The sequence below is a fragment of the Manis pentadactyla genome, chromosome 9, assembly GCF_030020395.1.
Source record: "Manis pentadactyla isolate mManPen7 chromosome 9, mManPen7.hap1, whole genome shotgun sequence".
In the NCBI taxonomy this organism is placed as follows: Eukaryota; Metazoa; Chordata; class Mammalia; order Pholidota; family Manidae; genus Manis; species Manis pentadactyla.
The window spans coordinates 14,070,710-14,088,736 of record NC_080027.1 but is presented as its reverse complement, the minus strand read 5'-3'; the positions used below and the strand labels follow the sequence as shown (position 1 = coordinate 14,088,736).

Below are 18,027 nucleotides of genomic sequence, written 5' to 3'. Positions count from 1 at the left end.
ACCCACGGGAGCAGAAGGTGTGACAGACGCCCCAGGGGCAAGGGGGGCAGGACTCAGGGAAGTGGGGGAGGGCAGAGCGGCCAAGATGGAGCAAATACCTGTTGGCCACTCCCCCTTTAGCAGCTGGACTGCCCAAGGCAGGGAGGTGGAGAGAGACTTGCTCAGAGGAAAGAGTTGCCAGATTTAGCAAGTAAAAATACCAGATGCCCAATTAAATTTGAATTTCAGAAAAATAACCAATAGTTTTTATAGTATAAGCATATCCTATGTGATCTCTGGGACTTACTTATGCCAGAAAAAGTACTCACTGTTTGTCTGAAATAGACACTTAGGTGGTTTCCTGTATTTGATCTGTCAGCCCTACAAACAAGAGGTAGAAAGGACCCCAGGAGGTGAGAGCCAGGCTGTAATGGGAGAGTACAGCCCACTTCACAGTCAGGGAAACCGAGGTCCAGGCAGGCTTGCTACTGGCAGAGCTAAGCTGAGGCCCCGGCCCTGGACGCCCAGCCCTCTCACCCAGTGGGCTGCCGCAGGAGGCCAGGCTGGGGAGCCCCTTCCCGGCCCCCCAGCCCAGCAGAGCTGCTCCGCGCCCCTCTTGCCCCTGCAAGGCCTGCGGGTCTCCTTTCCAGCTCGCCCCGCCGCACCCCTTTCCTCCTCACACCCCCGCCCTCGCCCAGCTCCTCGGCTTCAGGCTTAGACTTCCTCACTGGGAGGGATCTGCAGGGAGCGAATTTTCACAGCTGGGTTATCACCTCCTAAAAATAGGGCTGAATGATGGATGGGAGCCGTCGCCCTCCAGCCATGGGAGCGGTGGGACCGGGGAGGAGGATGGGGTTGGGTGAGGGGTCCACAGACCCCAGCCAGGGTCCCTGACCCTGGTGTGCCTCCCCAGCCCTGCATGGGCCTGAACCCCTCCCACTGATGGGGAAGCTGCTCTGCGCCTGAGCCTCCTGGAGGAGCCACCTGCCACACCACGTGAGTCCTCCGCCCAACAGGTGCCCTCTCCAGCAGCTGGGAGTGCCCGCCCCCGGCCTGGGTGGGGTCAGGGCCATACCTCCTGGGCCACACCTCCTGGAAGGATGTCGCAGGGACCTTGTCGTAGAGCTGGCCTCGTGCCCTCCCCAGCTGTGCCCTATACTCAATTTTTTTTAGCTTCTTGGTCTTTAAAGACCCAGGATCCAGCTGCTGATGGGCAGCTGCTGATGGGCATTGTGGAGACATGGCTGGGCTTCAGGCTGCTGATGGGAAGGTGGGGGGCACAGGGGCTCCTTGCTCTCTCATACACACACACACATGCTCAGCCCAGACACTGGTGGACACACTGGCACGCACACATACCCCTTTCCCTTGGTCTCTGGAGGCACTGCCATTGAAGCACAGGTCTGGGGTAGGGGCCTCCAGCTGGTGTCACTGCCTGGGCGTAGCACTGGGCCGACACTGCTGAGGCAGGACCCCACCAATCCATGGCTCACCCGGGCCTGGGGCTGCCCAGGGCCTGAGAGGGCTGCTGTTTGGCCCCTTGGGCCAAGGGCCTCCCGTGGCAGTGGGTGGGCTTCAGGAATCCACTCTGGCCCTGAATGGTGGCAACAGTATGTATGTTTAGACCCCAGGACCTCCTCTCCTTTCCTGGGTCTCTCAGACGGGGGTCCAGGGGAGGCTGTCCCCATACCCCAGGTCCGGGCGGCCCCGAGTTGGCTCTGAGCAGCCTGGCCCCTCTGGCATGCCCTTGGCCCACGGCCACATGCAGAGCATGCTCTGAGCACCTGGCCTGTGGGTGCTGGAGTCAGTCCTCCCCTCCCCCCTTCCTCATGCCGGCACTGCGCCCAGCCCAGAAGGACACTGCCCTCCGGGAGATGGGCACACTCCCTCTGCACTGATCAGGTATGTGAGGCCCTGCCCTGGCCTCTTCTCAAGCCCGGAGCCCTGCCCAGTCCCAGCCATGTCCCTCCTCCATGGGAGGCGGCCTGGAATCATGATATTAAATGCAGCTGCACCGAAACATGGCCTCAATCCAATTATGCGGGGAAACAAGAGGAGCCGCTTAGGCTAATCTGGTTATTCCGCCCCGGCCTCCCTCGGCAGCCTCGGAGGGATGCCCAGGAGGGGCAGCCGTCTGGGAGGGCAGTGGCATGAGCATGGCCCTGGGTCCCAGGGGGTCCTGCAGGGCGGCTGAAGGACTGGATGCCAGTCCCAGGGCCGTGTGCCCAGTGCACTCAGCTCCTGCTGGCAGGAGGCCATGGGGCCGTGGAGATGCCTCTCTGCTCTCAGCTGGGCGGGACAGTCCTTCATCGGTCCTCCTGTGAACATGTGCCAAGCAGGCGCTTCAGGTGCCGGGGCCTGATTCTGGCAGGGGGACCCAGCGGTGACGGAAGAGCTGGGTGGTTTCAGATGGGGTGATGGCAGGGAGGGAGGCCCCTCTGAGGAGGTGACACTGCTGCAGAGGCCAGCGTGGGAGGCTGTCCCGGCAGAGGGAACAGCAAGAGTCCAGAGCAGGGAGGGACTGGGCAGGTTCCAGCACAGAAAGGAGAGGCAGTGTGTGGGAAGGCGGTGAGTGAGGTCCTGTGGACCCTGGTGAAGAGCTGGGATTTATTGCAGGGGGAGAACTGCAGTGGGTTTGGGTTTGCAGAGCTTCGCTCTGGCCTCGGGGGGGTCAGAACGCAGAGCCGGCAGGGGGAGGTGGTGCTTGGAGCAGGGCCCCAGTGGCAGGTAGGAGAGAAGAGGCTGGGCTCAGCTGTCCTAAAGGGGCTCATTGGCCATTGAGTGTGAGTAAGGGGCCCGTGGCCTCTTCCTGCTTCTGCCAAATAGCCACCCGGGCCCCTCGGCTGGGTGCCTCTGAGTGCCGGCTCTGGGAATGAGACCCAGTCTGTTCTCCGGGAGCTTATGCCTAAAGGAGGAGACAGACCTGGAGCGAGAACTTACAGGCAGGAAGCAAGTAACCAAGTGGTGGTGGGCCAGGGGCGGCATGGAAGGGCAAGATCAGAGGGAGGAGGAGTAAGAGGGGGCTGGCTGGGGGGAGCCGGGCATGAGAAGACAGAGGGACCAGGGAGGGCAAAGCCTGGAAGGCGAGGGAGAGGGCAGCTGTCATGGAAGAGTCAGAAGTCCAGGGGGGCCGAGACAGAGAGATGGAGGGGCTGGGGTGGGAGGTGGGCAGGAGAGGCAGAGGCTGGGCCCAGAGGCCCTGGCAGGTTCCTATGGGAACTGAGACCCTTGGAGGGAAGGGATAGGTGGAGCGGGTGAGGCTGGCACAGGCAGGCCTGGGTGGTGGGAGGGAGAAGGGCCCATTCTTGGGGGAATGTGGCGTGGGGGTGGGGAGGAAGGAGACACTTCCAACCGGAGGTGTAGCCAGGCCTGGAGCAGCACCTGGGCCCAAGGAAGGAACGACAGGGAGCCCGTGGAGGTTCTCGAGTGCGGGAGGAACAAGATTAAAGCTCGTCTTCCGTTACAAATGAAGGCAGCAGGGTGGTATCGTGGAAGTGCCAAAATGACCCGGGTGCAATCTCAGCTGTGTTACTTGTTCCCGGGAAACCTTGAGCAAGTTCCTTCCCCTCCCTGAGCCTGGGATGTTTCTTTATAAGCTTAGTTCAAACTCGCTTCTCTTACTGAGATAAAATTCACATATGATGAAATTTGCCCTGTTGAAGTGTAGAATTCAGTGATTTTTTTGTATATCCATTGCTTCTATCTAACTCCAGATTTTCATCACCCTAAAAAGAAGTCTGAGGTTTGTCTTCTGAAAATGGGGACAAAAATAAGCACCTGAGCCAAAGGGAAGTGGTGAGGGTACAAAAGGAGATGCCCCTTGGGTGCCTGCTTGACAAGGGAGGACCGCATTTATGAAGCAGAAACAGGCCCTTTCCCATGAACCCACCTACCTTCCCAGAGGAACGTCCCCCCTCCACGTGCCCACTGCACAGACACAGACTACTGAGGACCTCTCAGAACCAGGGAGGGTGGGGGGCCTCCAGGGGAATCCAAGGTGTTGCAGAGCCACCTGGGACAGCCCTGTCGTGTGGTGACAGGAGAGCTCTCCAGGGTGGGGCGAAGGGGCATGGTACAGTCACCGGTGGGCAGTCACAGCCCGCCGCCCGCAGGGGAGGCCTTGAGGGGACTGAGTGAAAGGCACAGGGTCCATTCTCCCCTATCCACAGACTGTAAGACCAAGGCCACGGTTCCAGGGGCCGCTTGTGGAGCTGGGGGCCCAGCAGTGGGGAGTTCTACGCCCCTCTGGACTGCCTGGCTCTCTCCTGGGCACCATGTCCCACCTGGTGTGTGCTGAAGGGCATGTGGTCCCCACAGCTGTGTCAATAAATTAGCCATTCGCGGAGCAGACGGCTGCCTCACAGGACAGGATTACAAAGTTGTGTGAGCCCCGGAGGCTCCACAGGCTGGGGCAGAGGCGCTGTGTGCAGGAAGGGATGGGGGTCTCGGCCTGCTCTGTGTGCCCCAGAGAGGCCTGGCTGGCCTGTGGAGCAGGGGGCTGTACCTGTCTCCCTCGGCCCCTCCAGGCTGAAGGCCTGGAGCCCCTGCTGGGAGAAGGATGATTTGAGGAAGCCCTTGAAGACAGGGTGGGGCCTGGAGCAGTTGATAGCTGGGAGGAAGCAGGGATGTACTCAGGGCAGGCTGGGAATTCCTCCTGGAGGAAGTGTGGTTGGAGCTTGGGGGCAGCAGGGGGCAGGGGAATGAAACAAGGCCTTGGGGGTCAGAGCTCAAGGCCAAAGTGGGGTTCAGATTTGGGTGAGGCTCAGGGGCCAGGGGCTGAAGACCTCACTTCTGGGAAGAGGCACTAGATGGAAGAATGTGAGTCCCTGGCTTGGAACCCCAGACTTCTGGGCACCCCATACAGGGCAGGCGGGGTGTTGGGGTGTCACCCAAGGGCTCCCCCTCCAAGAGGAATCTGGGAGGATTCCTGGACCTCAGCATTTGAGAAGGTTGAGACCCCTGCTCAGGCTTCTTGCCCTCAGCTCAGATTTCACCAGGGTCTGAAGGCAGGCACCTCGCTGACCCACCGAGGCACCACATTTCCCGTCCAGCCCCAGCTGTCCTGAGCGTAACAGTTCCAGGTGCTGTTTGCACCTCCCATGGCCAAGCAGGGCTCAGTGTCCCCTGGCATGTTCTCATTTCATCCCATTACACCCCACTGGAGGGGCGTCAGTCTCCCCATTTTACAGGTGAGGAAACCTGAGGCTCAGAGAGGCGAAGTGACTCCACAGTAAACATAAGTAAATAAAGAGCAACATTTGAACCCAAGCCCACTTGCTTTAGCGCCTAGGGTTTCCCATCCCACCGCACTCCCTCCTCTTGATCCTTGAATTAAGTTGTATTTCCGTAAGCTGCCACAAATCTCGCAGAACGACGTAGGAATACATAAGTGTACAAGTAAATAATAAGAGGGCCACAGGAGATGGCACAACCAGTCAGAACTGGAAGTGTGGGGTGGGAGTTCCCCAGGCACCCAGCCACAAGAATGGGGCTCCCAAGGTCCAGGGCGAGTCAGGGGCTGACCAGTAGCAGCTGCTGGGGAGTGGGGCAGTGGCCCAGGAGGCTGCTGGGTGAGAGTGAGCGCCCAGTGCAGGTGGGAGTGTGGCCAGCGCAATTAACACAAGCGAATTAAACCATCCATACACTGAAATGCAGGGTGTGCGTGCGTGCGTGCGTACATGGGGCTTGGGAGAGTCAGTGCCTGGCTCCTCACCGCGCACTGCTCACTTCTTAGCACTGAGACCTTGACGCCCTGTTATAATGCAAATCTGTTGACACATTAATCCCTCCACCCCTGGGAGCACACTGGGAGGATTAGCTCAGCACTTGCAGGGGACAGAGATGAGTCCCCAGGCAAGGGATGCAGGGCCCTCCAGCACGGACTGGAGCAGGCAGGGGACTGGCTGGTACAGTTGAGGGAGGCTGAGTCCAGGCTTCCAGGTCCCAGTGGGTTTGAAAGAAGGACCCCACATTCCTGGGGGGTGACCAAAGGGCAAAAGAGACCCCCAGGGGGCCCTGTCCCCACCTCAGTACTTGGCCCTAGTTCTGCGTGCAGGGTACTGTGTGTGCACGGGCACACGCGCCTTCTGCCGTCCTGGATTACCGCAGCCTCCCTCATCATAGACTCCTCCGAGAACTCAGCCTCGGAAGGTGACACGGCTATTTCCGGGGCCTGGATTCCTGCCAGTGGCAGTGCGAGTGAGTGAGAGAGGCAGAGAGCAGAGAGCATGCCAGAGTCCTGGGCGATGCTCCTGCTCCCCCTCAGCATCTCCTGCCCTGCCTGAGCTGCCTCAACATCTACCTCCCTCTGTCCCTGTAACCCCAGCCTGGGACGGGAGCTGGCAGGCTGCAGAGAAGTTGCTAGGGGCAGTGGGAGGAGCGTGAGCTCAGGACAAGGGACCTGGACTTGCGTTACCCCTGCTAACCTCTACTGAGGCCTTGGACAGTTTCTTCACCTCTCAGAGCCTCACTTTCCTTTTCTGTAAAATGGGTACACAGTGTCCAGGCAGAAGAACAGCTAAGAGGGACCCAATAAGTGGCAACGGTGAGAACGGGGCTGGGAACATGCAGGCAGGTCAGCCAAGGGAACGGGCTTGTCCCAGGGCTGCTTGGGTACCCATGGCTTGGCCTTGGCCTGGGCCGCATGCCTCATGTCCTAAGGACTTCAGCATTGCCACTATCCAGCTAGATTGGACAAACCCAAATCATGCACCACTAGGTCCAAAGAGGTAATACCCTGGCCCTGGTGGGGAGCAAGACCACAGGATTATTAAAAAGTTGAACACCCTTCTAGGTTCTGCAAGCCCCCCGCACCCTCTCCGTGTGCGCTGCCTCTGGACAAGCAGGACGGGACCACATGCAAGCACCTGTCTGATCCTTCACAGTATGTCAGCTAGTAGCAGTTGGTTCCATTTTACAGATGAGGACACTGAGATTCCTAGTGGTTCACTCACTCACATGATATTCCCTAGTGTGTCTGGAATTCAAGTCCCGGCAGTCGGACCCCAAGGAGGATCAGATGCTGGGGGCAGAGGGCAGCCAGGTGGGGCACATCTGAGGGGACAGGTGGGGTGCCCACGGCCACCTTCCCCAGAGGCAGCGCTGTCGTAGGCCCTGCAGGGAGGCCCCAGCAAAAGCAGTTTGGCCCAAAGCTGATTCTGTTCTGTTCAATTTCGAGCTGAAGTGCAAACAGGGCTGAGGCCCCAAATCAAATTCAGGGCTGTGATTTCTCCACTGCGGGTGGTGGCCTGCCTCCCAGGGAGGGAGGGAAAGGGGAAGGCTGGCCCTGGGCCCAGGCCCAACCATGGGGCTCAGGGGTGGATTGGCGGATGAGGCTATCTGTCTGGGGCAGCGGCTCAGCAGGCCAGGATCTTCCACCCAAATTAAATTTTAAGCCAGCTCATAAGTCTTCTGAGTCCGCCCCTGCCACCTCCTGGCCTACCGCGCGCTGTAGCCTGGCCGCCCGGGGACAGCCTTATCCGATGCTCTGTGTAGCTGTGGGGCAGTGGGGCTGCATGCCTCCAGGAAAAGAGGCAGTCCACAAGGACAGGCCTGGGTGCCCGCCAGCTGCCAGCCGCCGGGCCTGACCTGGCTGCCCCAGGTAGAAGCTCCGTTATCAGAAAAGCCCAGGTTCAAATCCAGCTCTGCCTCCTCCCAGACAGGTCAGCTTAGGTCAGCTTCCGACTTCTCTGAGCCTCAGTTCGGTTAGCTCTGTGGTGGGGGAGTAATAGGGTCCCCTGTCGGGATGTGGGAAGGAATAAGGGAGGTGAGGTAGTTAAATCCCCAGGGGCAATGAAGGTGGGTTCCTCTTGGGGGCCATCACCAGCCCAGCCCCATCAGACTGGTGGGTTGGGTGCCCCTTCCTGTGTGACAGCCCCTGCCCCGGTAGATGGTGCGTGGCCTTGCTGCCACCCACAAGCCTACAGACTGCCTTCCTTTGCCCCCCTGCCCTGGCGCACTGCAGGGCAGGCATCCTGGCTGAGAGGCAGGGCCCGGCAGTGTGTGCCCCCAGCCCCAGACCCCATGCAGGGTCAGTGGGACACTTTCCTTCCTTGTTTATTTTTGTGGAGGTGAAAAGTGCACACAGCCAGCCACACTAACAAGTGCATGGCTTGGAGAACTTTCCATCTCTACACCCTGTGCCCTGTGACCCTCCAGGCAGGAGGACAGAACAGTGCACTGGGGGCAGTAGCCCTCCCCTCCAGCTTTCTACCCTCGAATCCTAGCCTGCCCCTCTGCCCCTCCTCCTTCACTCTCCCCGGTGGCATCCCGCTGTCCTCAGGGTGAAGTCCAGACCTTTCCCACGAGGCCCCCATGACAGACACCGGCCGTCTACCACCGCCCAGACATGGGCTTCTCTCCACACTGCCTGCTCACCGCCTGCTCACTCCCGTGCTGACTGTACCTGTTCAATCCACGTTTAGGGAAGGCAGGCAGGGAGGAATATCAGGCCCACAGTACAGACGACAGCCTTGTGACACCCGGATCCCAGGCAGCCTAGGAGCAGTGGTTGGCCCTCCAGCCCTCCTCCCGCCTGTGCCAGGAACAGCGGCGGGAGGGAGCCTGCCAGCCCTCCCTTGACCCTGCAGAGGCTGACCCTGGCCTCTCTCCTCCCAAGAGAAAAGCCAAAGAGGCCTTTTCTGTGTAGAAAACCTTTCCTGGGCCTCCACATCTCCCAGCTGATGCCACCCTGGAACATGTTGGGTGCTAATTCAGGGTGGCTGGCTCACCCCAGGCCTGCTCTCCACCCTTCACGATCCCTGGGCCCTGCCTACTCCCACCGTGCTCTGCTGGCCTTTACCCACACAGCGGCCATGCAGCCTCCTCCAGGGCAGCTGCCACGGTGATCTATACCCTCCAAATACATATTTGTCCTCCACCAGCGGCGCACAATTAACATCCCCACCAGCAGACGATGCGGGGCCATATTTCACCCACATCCAAATGTGTGCCACAAAGGCATTCAAATAAGTGATGGTGCAGTTAAGTGAGGCCTGGGATTTGTGGGTCTGGCAGAAGCGCACCTGTGCAGGCCAGGAAGCCCCCAAGGAAGGGGCATGCTGCCGCTGCTGCTGGGGGAGGGGCCGTGGGAGCAGATTAGGGCAGGGGAGCTGCCCCTTCACGGGCTTATCACCCAGACCTCCCCCGTCCCCTTCCACCGGCTGCCCCACACTCCCAGTAGGTCAGGCCAGCTCCCTACAACCCCTGTTCCCCTTGGGGCTCCTGCTCAGGGCAACAGGGAGGGCTTAGGCCAGGGAGGGTGTGTCTGGCTCCCACCCAGCAAGCCGCGTTCCCTGGGAACTAGAACAGGGAAGGTCAAGCTGGGCACCCCCCCCCCGCCCACCCCTTCCTAGAGGTCTGGGTTTGGAGGCAGTGACCTAGGTCCCAGGCTGCCAGACACTGCCACTGATAACCCAAGGTGACCACAGTCTGGGGAGTGGGCACAGCCAGTGCCAGCTATCTGCCAGCCTCACCCCTGCAGCCTGGATATAGTTGGCTGGTGGCTGGACGCCTGGCCCAGTGCAGCCTTCTCTGTGCTGCGGTGGTCCACTGGCCACTTTCCTTGGGCCGTTTGAGAAGATGAGGGGGCACAGGCAAGGGCAGACAAGGGCTTAGCTCCTTGTTTCCTAGGTGAGGGATGGGAGGGAGAGGCCTAGATTGTGTCAGGAGGGGAGTCCAGGCCTCAGCTGTTTGAGGGGCTGCGGAGGGAGCTGCCAGAGGTCACCTCGCATGGCTAGACAGGCAGGTCCCCCATTAGTACTGCCCCTCTCCTGGCCTCCTCTCACTCCTCCCATAGGCCCCTGGGCCCCTGTGACTCTCCTGTCCCTCCCCAGGGCCCAGGAGACTGTTACTCAGAAAGTGCTGGGCAAAAATAAAGTAGAGCCCCCTGGAGACTCCTCCCGGTGAGTCCAAGTGACTGCCTCCCCTGGGCAGGGACCAGGCAGGCGCCCCAGGGAGCTGTAGCCAGGAGACGGAGGGGCTGTGCGTCAGGAGGCTCAGCTGCCAGGCAGGGCTGGGGAGGAGCAGCAGGGACCAGGGGGTAGAGAGCGAGGCCAGGCCTAGCCCTAACTCTGCCCCTTGGAGGCAGCCAGACTTTGCACACGGTGCTCCGGGAGCCTCAGATCTGCCACCTGTGAAAGGGAGGCACAGACGCGCTCCTTGAAGGGCTGCGGTGTGGGAAGGGCAGCCTTGGCTGATGAGACAATGGGCACTCAGTGACCTCCAGCCTCTCCTTCCTCTGCTACCAGGAAAGCAGGCCGACGACGCCCTCGTGCAGGGGAGCTGTGTGACGCCTCAGTCCCAACGGCTCCATGTCACATAAGCTCTTTGTAGTTTGCCTCTCCTGGCCTTGAATCCCTCTTCTCTGGGTTTAGTGTTTCCGTCAGCACAGTAAGCCAGGCCGCCCTTATCAGCTACGTGGCCCAGAGCAAGTCACTTGACCTCTCTGGGTCTCAGCTGCCTCATCTGTGAAATGGGAACAATATGCTCCCTCATAGGGTCATTAAGATCATGAAACAGTCAATGCAGACAGTTAAAGACTTTGAATGTGCACGACACACAGTAGGCACTCAGAAGGTGGAAGCAGCCATTCTGTTATTACTTGGTAGGGGGTCAGAGCAGGTTGAAGGGGCTGTTCACAAACTCATGGGCAGGGTTAGGGAGACCAGCAGAGGAGGGGAGGCTCTGTGCCGTGCAGGCCTGAGACAATGGTTACCTGACCCAGAAAGAGCAGCTGAGGCAGTACAGGGGGCTGCCCTACGAGAGGGGGATGCAGCCGGGGTGTCCATACTCCACCTGGCTTCCTCTGGCCCTCGGAGCTGCTGCTACGGCTCCCCATGGCCAAGTCAAGGTTTTTCTTGAATACTCGGGCACTGGACCCCTGTCTCAGGCTCTGCTCCCCTGGGAAGGCAGCCTTTCAAAGTCCAGCAGGCCTTGGAAAGATGTGCAGCCGGGTGACGGTGAAAACACAGGCATTTCGCATCAGTTCAGCGCACCACTGGCTCTGGGTGGGGAAGAGCGGGGCCCCGGCCTTGCCTGCTGTTTGCCACCCGTGAGACTAGGGTTGGGTGACCAACTGTTCCAGGTTGCCCAGGATTTGTGCTAAAACTGGGAAGGGTCTGGGAAAACCAGGACCCATGGGTCACCCTAGGCCCGGAGCCAGGTACCTAATGTCGCTGAGCCTCAGTTTCCTCATCTGTAACACGGAAGAGCCCACTACCTGGTGGGGTAGGACGGGGACTCCACACAGGAGAGGTGCTGGGACATGGACGCAGACCCAGCAGGGTAGATGGATGGGCGTACGGGCCCCCAGCCCCTGCCCATCCTGGGGAAAGGGATCTGAGGGAGGGTGTTGCTCCCTTCAGGGAGCCTAATGGTCAGCAGTGATTTATCCTCACACTTCTCAGTGGGTAGGAAAGCCACAAATAAGTAAATTCGGGCAGCAGGGCACAATTATTGAGCCCAGTGCTTTATTTCCCCATCGCGTCTCCAGCCTGGGCCGGCACTGGATCGATAATAATTTATGGCACGGCCCCCGCAGCAGAGGGGAGGTGGCCAAAAAACCACATTTGCTTGGAGTCACCCTCCCTCTACCAGCTCCATGCTCACAGGTGGCTGTGTGGGCTGGCGTGGGCACTGGGGGGGGAGGCCAGAGATCCAGTGCTTGGGATGAGCGAGGAAGTGGAAGTCAGGGCACAGCTGGAGAAGAGAGGGTGGGCAGGGGGCGTGCTGCACCACGCAGGCCTGGACCCTCACCGCTTCAGGTCACGCTCTGTGGCAGAGACGTAGCAAGAGTGCATGGGGCACATGCAGCAGTCACCTCTCCACTGAGTGGGGTGGGGTTGGTCTCGGGTGGGACCCCCAGGAGGAGGTGGACCAGGAGAGGGCAGGGCAGGGGAGGAGCCCAGCACGGGTCCAGCCCGAGTCCGACCCAAGGGGTCCTCCAGAGCAGAAACAGCACCAGAGTCGGGGGCACCAGAGTGGTCTCCCCCAGGGCCTGCAGGAGGTGAGGAGGGCGAGGGCAGGAGCGGCTGCCAGCACTCACCCTGCCATGCAAGGAGCAGGGCTGTGATTTGCATTTCATAGTTTATGCAGCTGATTTCATCATGCTTCTTGTTCTGTCATGTTTCCTGCCACTCCAATTTCATTCTCCCTCTGGGGGCATTAGGACATTAAACCAGGATGTTGGGAGGTCAGGCGGCACCAAGCTAAGACCACCAACCGGGGCCGTGCTGGGGGGGGCAGGGGCTGCGAGAGGACGAGGGGAAGATGCTTTACTGGGTGCTGACTTGTGTGCCAGCGTGCTAGGCTGGCCCTCAGGGCACTCACATGGCCTCTAACCCTCTCCACAGGCCTGTGAGGCAGGTCCCCTCGTTATTCCATCTCAGACCTGACATGCTGGCCCCAAGGAGCACAGTCCTGGAGCTGCATGAGGGGCTCGGCCCCCGGCCTCTGACCTCAGGCTGTGACCACCTGACCTCCCTGTAACAGCCCGCACGCCAGCGCTCCACGGAGGCAGCTGAGGCCCAGAGGGGTCGAGGGAGGGCTCGCCCAAGGTCACCCAGCATTGGCGGGCTCCCCCTGCCCCCCTCTCCCAGGCCAGCCATTTTCTGACAGGGGCTGGACAGAAACCTAATATGCAAACAACAGGGGAGAGACCTCCTGGCTGCCCACTCTGAATTAAGGGGGCTCCCTCCTGAGGGCCTCAAAAAACAACCCTTTCAAGGCAGGACCAACAGCATGCCTGGGTGTATTCAGAAGGCCAGCCAGGGCCCTGCCTAGCCCCTCATCCATCAGAAAGTGGGCCAACCCCCACCCCACCTGTATTAGGGGCAGCAGGGTGGGCCCGGGGTGGCTGGTGGCACCTCGCCTTCTTAAGACCAGCTGCCCAGAGAAGCTGGGGAGAGAGCTTTGGAGGGCTCCAACTTTCCTCCACTGGTGCCACACCTTTTCTTATCTTTTCTTTCTGCCTGGCTCTTAAAAAGAACTAAACATGGATGGTTTCATCTTGGGAGAATTAGTATTCCACTCAGGGCCGGGGGATGCGACTGGCATGTCAAGGCCAGAGCCACCAGGCTGGGAGGGGGAGGGAGAGATGCTGTGTCTGGTGGGGGCCCTGGGGTGGGCAGAGGCCTCTGGCCCACCCGTGAGGTGTGCTGGGCCTTCCAGGGACAGGCTGCTTCCAGCCTGCGTCCTCGCATTGCCAAGGGGAAGGTGGAGGCCGGGCGCGGCCAGAGGGGCTGGCATTGGGTCAGGACTGGAGGAGGGCATGGGGGCAGTCGGGGCGGAGACTGTGTGTGGCCAGGACCTGCGGCCCCAGCCCAGCTCGTCCACTCGTCCCTTCCCTGTCACTCGGCTTCCTCTGCTGAAGATGGGTGTGCCTCCTGGGTGCTGGGCTCCAAGCTAGGAGCTGGGAGACAAAGGCAGGAACACACAGCTGTCCTCACCACTTCATGTCACTGGCACATGGCCACTGCCGGGTACACAGCAGGCACTTACCAAAGACTGATTAAATGGGTACCTGAACACCATATGGCTTCTGCCAAAGCGTGCTTTGAAGAACACCAAACTCCTGGGGGGTTAACAGGTAACCGCTGGAGTGAACAGAATTAAACTGGTATCTTTACTACTGGACTTCTCAGAGCCTTTAACATGCTAATGTGCCCTGAACCCGGGGAGGAAGCTCAGCCCACAGCCTGCATCTGTTTGAGCACAGCCTCTAGCGCCTGGCCACACAGGGACAGGCATAGAATCAAGACAAGAGTGGGGTTGCGTTCAGGCTCTGCAGCGACCCGCTATGTGACCTTGGCCAGCCTCTGGAATACCTGTTTCTTCAGGTGGAGAACTGAGAACAGGATAACCGTGCCTGTGGGTTTGGTATGAATAGTGCTGTTCAGACTTGATATTGGGTTGCTAATGTAGTTGTAGAAATATCCACATAAAGCACTGAGCTCCCTATGCCTGGGTGGCTGTCAGAATGCACCCAAGGGAGCTGTGGCTGTTGTCTCTTCTGCTCCCGCAGCCTCTGCACTTAAGGGCTCACAGCCAGGGGAGGGTGGGGCAGGGAAGACCACTGAGTCCAGGCTGGCGGGTGCAAGGACCAGGGCGAGGGTGCCCCAGAAGGAGGACTTAGGCCAAGGGGTGGTTAGCCAGAGGAAGGGGCGGCATGGCCGATGGGTTGTTAGGCCCCCGCCTGGGTTGTTAGGCCCCCGCCTGATGCTCAGTCTGGCCTATCTTTGGCATCTGCCTGGTACAGATTTCTTCCTTAACTGAATCCCTCCTAGTACAACCCTCCTGGTCCTTCTAGTTCCCTCGCAGAACAGGCTCACCTTCTTCCTCTGGGTCAGCCATCCAGAAAGCTGAGGACATCCCCCGAGAGTCCCATCCCCGCCTGGCCCACTGCTTGCTCCCTGGGCCTCCTGTCCTGCAGTGTAGCTGTGCAGGTGGGGTCCAGAAGCGAGCAGGCAGAGGCAGGGAGGGGGCAGGGTGGAGATGGCCTCCTTCAGTGTTCAGTCTGACCCTTCTTCAATGCAGCCCAACCAGCAGGCGGGAGCTGGGCCCCTCTGTGTCTGGTACAATCAGCCACCCTTCTCTGCAGGGGCCAAAAAGGCCAGGTTGATAGAGAGTAGAGTGCCAGGGGAGCCCGAGAGGCCATTCTAAAGCAGGCTGGGGACAAGAGAGGCTCAGGGAAGTCTTCCTGGAGGAGGGGACACTTGTCAGCTAGAAGTGAATGGCAGGCTCCAGGAGTGAAGACCTTTGGAGTCACCCAATTCACTCCTATATGACCGCAGGGAGATTGGCAGAAACATTATGGTTGCTTACACCATGCGGTGGAGTCCAGAAACTGAATGTGCTGGTACAACGGGAACGATCATTTATCTCTAGGAAAAGTGGCTTGGGGAGGTTGAGGCCAGGCAATGCTGGACCTCCAGCTCATCTACCAGAATTCAGGAAGTCCCCACCCCCACCACGACATGGCATCCTTGGCTGTCCCTGGGGTCCAAATGCATCCCCCAGGTCATACCAAGTCATGTGCCTGGAATCCCTCTAGCCCAGTGCCCCTGCCTGGGCCTGCATTCTGGAAGGCAAATGCCTGGGTTTTGGTGGCCTCAGGTCAGCGCAGCCCCTGGGCCTATAGCTGTGTGTGCAGCAGGGCCAGGTCCTGTGCACCCCAGGAGCAAAGGTAGCAGGGGCCTCATCAGCCACGGCTTCAAAGAACCTCATTATTAACAAGAGTGGGCTGAGAATCCTTTTTCTTCTTCCATCTCTCCTTAAGGCAGAGTCCCAAATGAAAAGGAAAATATACAATAAGTGGCAATGAGGAAACCTCAGAGGAAAGCCAGGCGTCTGCAGAGATGGAGAAGGGACGTCAGTCCACCCTCGCATGATGTGTGGGCTTCCTCTGTTTATTTGAGGTAGTCTCTCTCTCTTTTTCCCCTCCTCCCAAGTCTGGTCTCTCAGGCTGTGCTTTAAGTCCTTTTGAAGTGTTACAACCATTTTCTCCTCTTTCAATTAACAAGAAAAGGAAGCTAATAGCTTCCTGAGCCACTCACTGTAAATATTAACAAAGTCTGGCCGCCCGGCCCAGGCGCACAGCATCACTTTGGCCAGAAAGCCTGTTTACAGGAAGGAGGAGGGGTGGGAGATTTCCAACACGGACGCAAAAATCCCTTGGCACGGGCTTCTGCTGGTGCAGGGAAGCGGAGAGCCAGGGGAGCCAGGCAAGAGGGTGTCTGTCCCTGAGGGCCAGAGGCTGGCACAGCTGGTGGGAGGAAAGTGGACATTTCTGAGAGAAAAGGCAGCCTCCACCAGCCACACCCAGATAACTTGGAGGACGCAGGTGTGTGGCCTGAAATCCCCAGCTCGTGGCTTTGAGCGTGGTCAGGGGGGCAGGTCTAAGGAGGACTGGCATTTTGGATACAGTGGCTGGAGAAGGGGTGCTGGTGGTCCCCAGGGTGGACCCTAGGCCCTGGCACCTGCTTACAGCCATATGGCTTAGGTCTCCCTGAAGGTATCTGAGGCTGGGGACTGGGCTGAGGGAAGGGGGACGCAGAGGGGGAGCTGACACCCCTTGAGCCCAGCCTGGGTTCTGAAAGTTCGTTGACCATCCCCTTGGGGGGCCTGCAGCCCTGATCCCCAAGGGCCCTGAGCCCATCAGGCATACTGGCAAAGGGCTGCTACAAATATCAACTCGGAGCTAGAGTACGGACCACGCAGGGCTCATATTGTAACTCGGGTGGCTAAGGGGCCCCGAGTGAGAACACGCAGAGGCAGGGTGGCCAAGAGGTGACAGGGCCTTCCGTCTCTGGTTCCCATCGCCTGCCTCAGCCGAGGGCCCAGGCATTAGGGACACATAGCACTGCTCTGCCAGCAAAAGCAGCCAATTTCCTGAGAAAGGTTTGGCCTTGGCTGGCAGCAGCAGACTCATCATCCCCAGGCCTCCCCGGGGCTGAACACAGACCCTCCTTCCTGGGAGCTGGCAGGCAGGGGGCAGAGGACCTCGAGCACACCTGGGCCTGTCCCCTGTCTTGAGCTGGCAGATGAGCCACTGGGCTGGCCCCTCCCTGAGGGTAGAGGAGCAGGCCTGCGGAGGGCTGTGTGCCCCACACCCCCAACCAGCAGGGCCATCAGCAGGTCCCTCGAGGCCTCCCACCCTGAAGGCTGAAAGCACCCTGGCTGGGCCTGCCCCCTCGACCTCTCCCACAGCTCCCACAGGCATGGGAGCCCTCCGGCCACTGCCCTGGTTGGGAGGAGATTTCAAATGCCCAGCCACTCCAGGCACCTGCCTTCTTTTCTGTCTTGCTGCAGCCCAGGGACAGCGGTGCCCACTTGGCTTTTCTAGGCTCCCCCTTGCTCTGCTGCGCCGTGGGGGCAGCATCCTGAACTGACGAAGCCGGGTCTGGCGACCCCAGACAGTGTGAGGGAGGGGATGCAGGGCCCAGAGGGGCGCAAGGGTCCAGGCTGATCACGTCCCCGGGCTGTTCTGCTAGCCCAGCACCAGGGGACAGGAGTGAATTCCCAGGCTATCTCTGGCCAGGGCTGCCTCTGTTCCCCAGTTCCTGGCTCCAGCCCACACAGGAGGGAGGGAGGGGCATCCTGTCATGGAGAAGCTCTGTCCTAGAAGAGCAGCCTCCTGGGACCCTGGAGCTGTTGGCTTCTCTGCTCTGGGCACTGCCCAGCCCAGTTCCCCAACCGTCTGTCTCTGAGGGTGGGTGCTGGCAGTGGTCCAGAATGCTGGCTGGAGGCATGGCTCCCGTAGCTGCCTGTGGCCTGGCTCCCACACGCATCCCTGAGAGTCTGGGCTCTGTCAGGAAGCCGTGTGATTAGCAGAGTGGAGCCTGGGGGTCCGCACAGCGTCTGCAGCCTCTCTTCCTCAGCCCCTTCTCACCTGCTGAGTGGGTGCCACGCTGCTTGCTGCGCCAAGCCCAGGGGCCAGGGCCGGTGCGAAGGGGGTGGGGTGGGGCCACTGGCAGGGCAGAAGGGAGGAGCTGAGGCCTCCAAATGCAGCCCCTACAGAGGCCTTCAGCCTCCCTGCCCACAGCACCTAGGGCACACCAGAATCAAGCAGGCGCGGGGCCCCATGACAGGCCTACAGCAAGGAGGGGAAGGGGCAGGAACCCACTCAGTCCCCGGCCTGTCTTCAAGGAGCCCTCCAAGTCAGCCCCTTCACCTCAATTTCACTGTTCCCCACCCAGCCCTGCTCCTGGGAACTCTGTCCTAGCGTCTCACTTGTCCCCACTCACATACCCCTGTATCTCCCATTCTCCACACAGGTCTCATCATGTCTTCCCTGCCTGGGCACCCTTGCTGGCTCCCCATGCCCTCAGTATGAAGACCAGGCCCCTCAGCAGAGCATTCAAAGCTTCCCCCAGGCCAGAATGCCACCTCCCACTGCAGCCCAGATCATTGCCCTCTACTAGCTCAGAGCTTTGGGACACCAGCCTCCTCACTGCACCAAGCACCCTCCCATCTCTGAGCCTTTGCATATGCTGTTCCCTCTGCCCTTCCTGCCCCACCCCCTTCCTACCTTGATGACTGTTACAGAAACAG

At 60.0% G+C, this 18,027-nt stretch overlaps 2 protein-coding genes across 5 annotated transcripts in view; one reads left to right on the top strand and one right to left on the bottom strand.

Annotated features, from left to right (window-relative positions):
- The window catches only part of MACROD1 (mono-ADP ribosylhydrolase 1), a 140,865-nt gene that overhangs the window by 67,063 nt on the left and 55,775 nt on the right, over positions 1–18,027 (bottom strand). The gene's annotated exons all lie outside the window — the stretch shown is intronic.
- The window catches only part of FLRT1 (fibronectin leucine rich transmembrane protein 1), a 72,338-nt gene that overhangs the window by 36,547 nt on the left and 17,764 nt on the right, over positions 1–18,027 (top strand). The gene's annotated exons all lie outside the window — the stretch shown is intronic.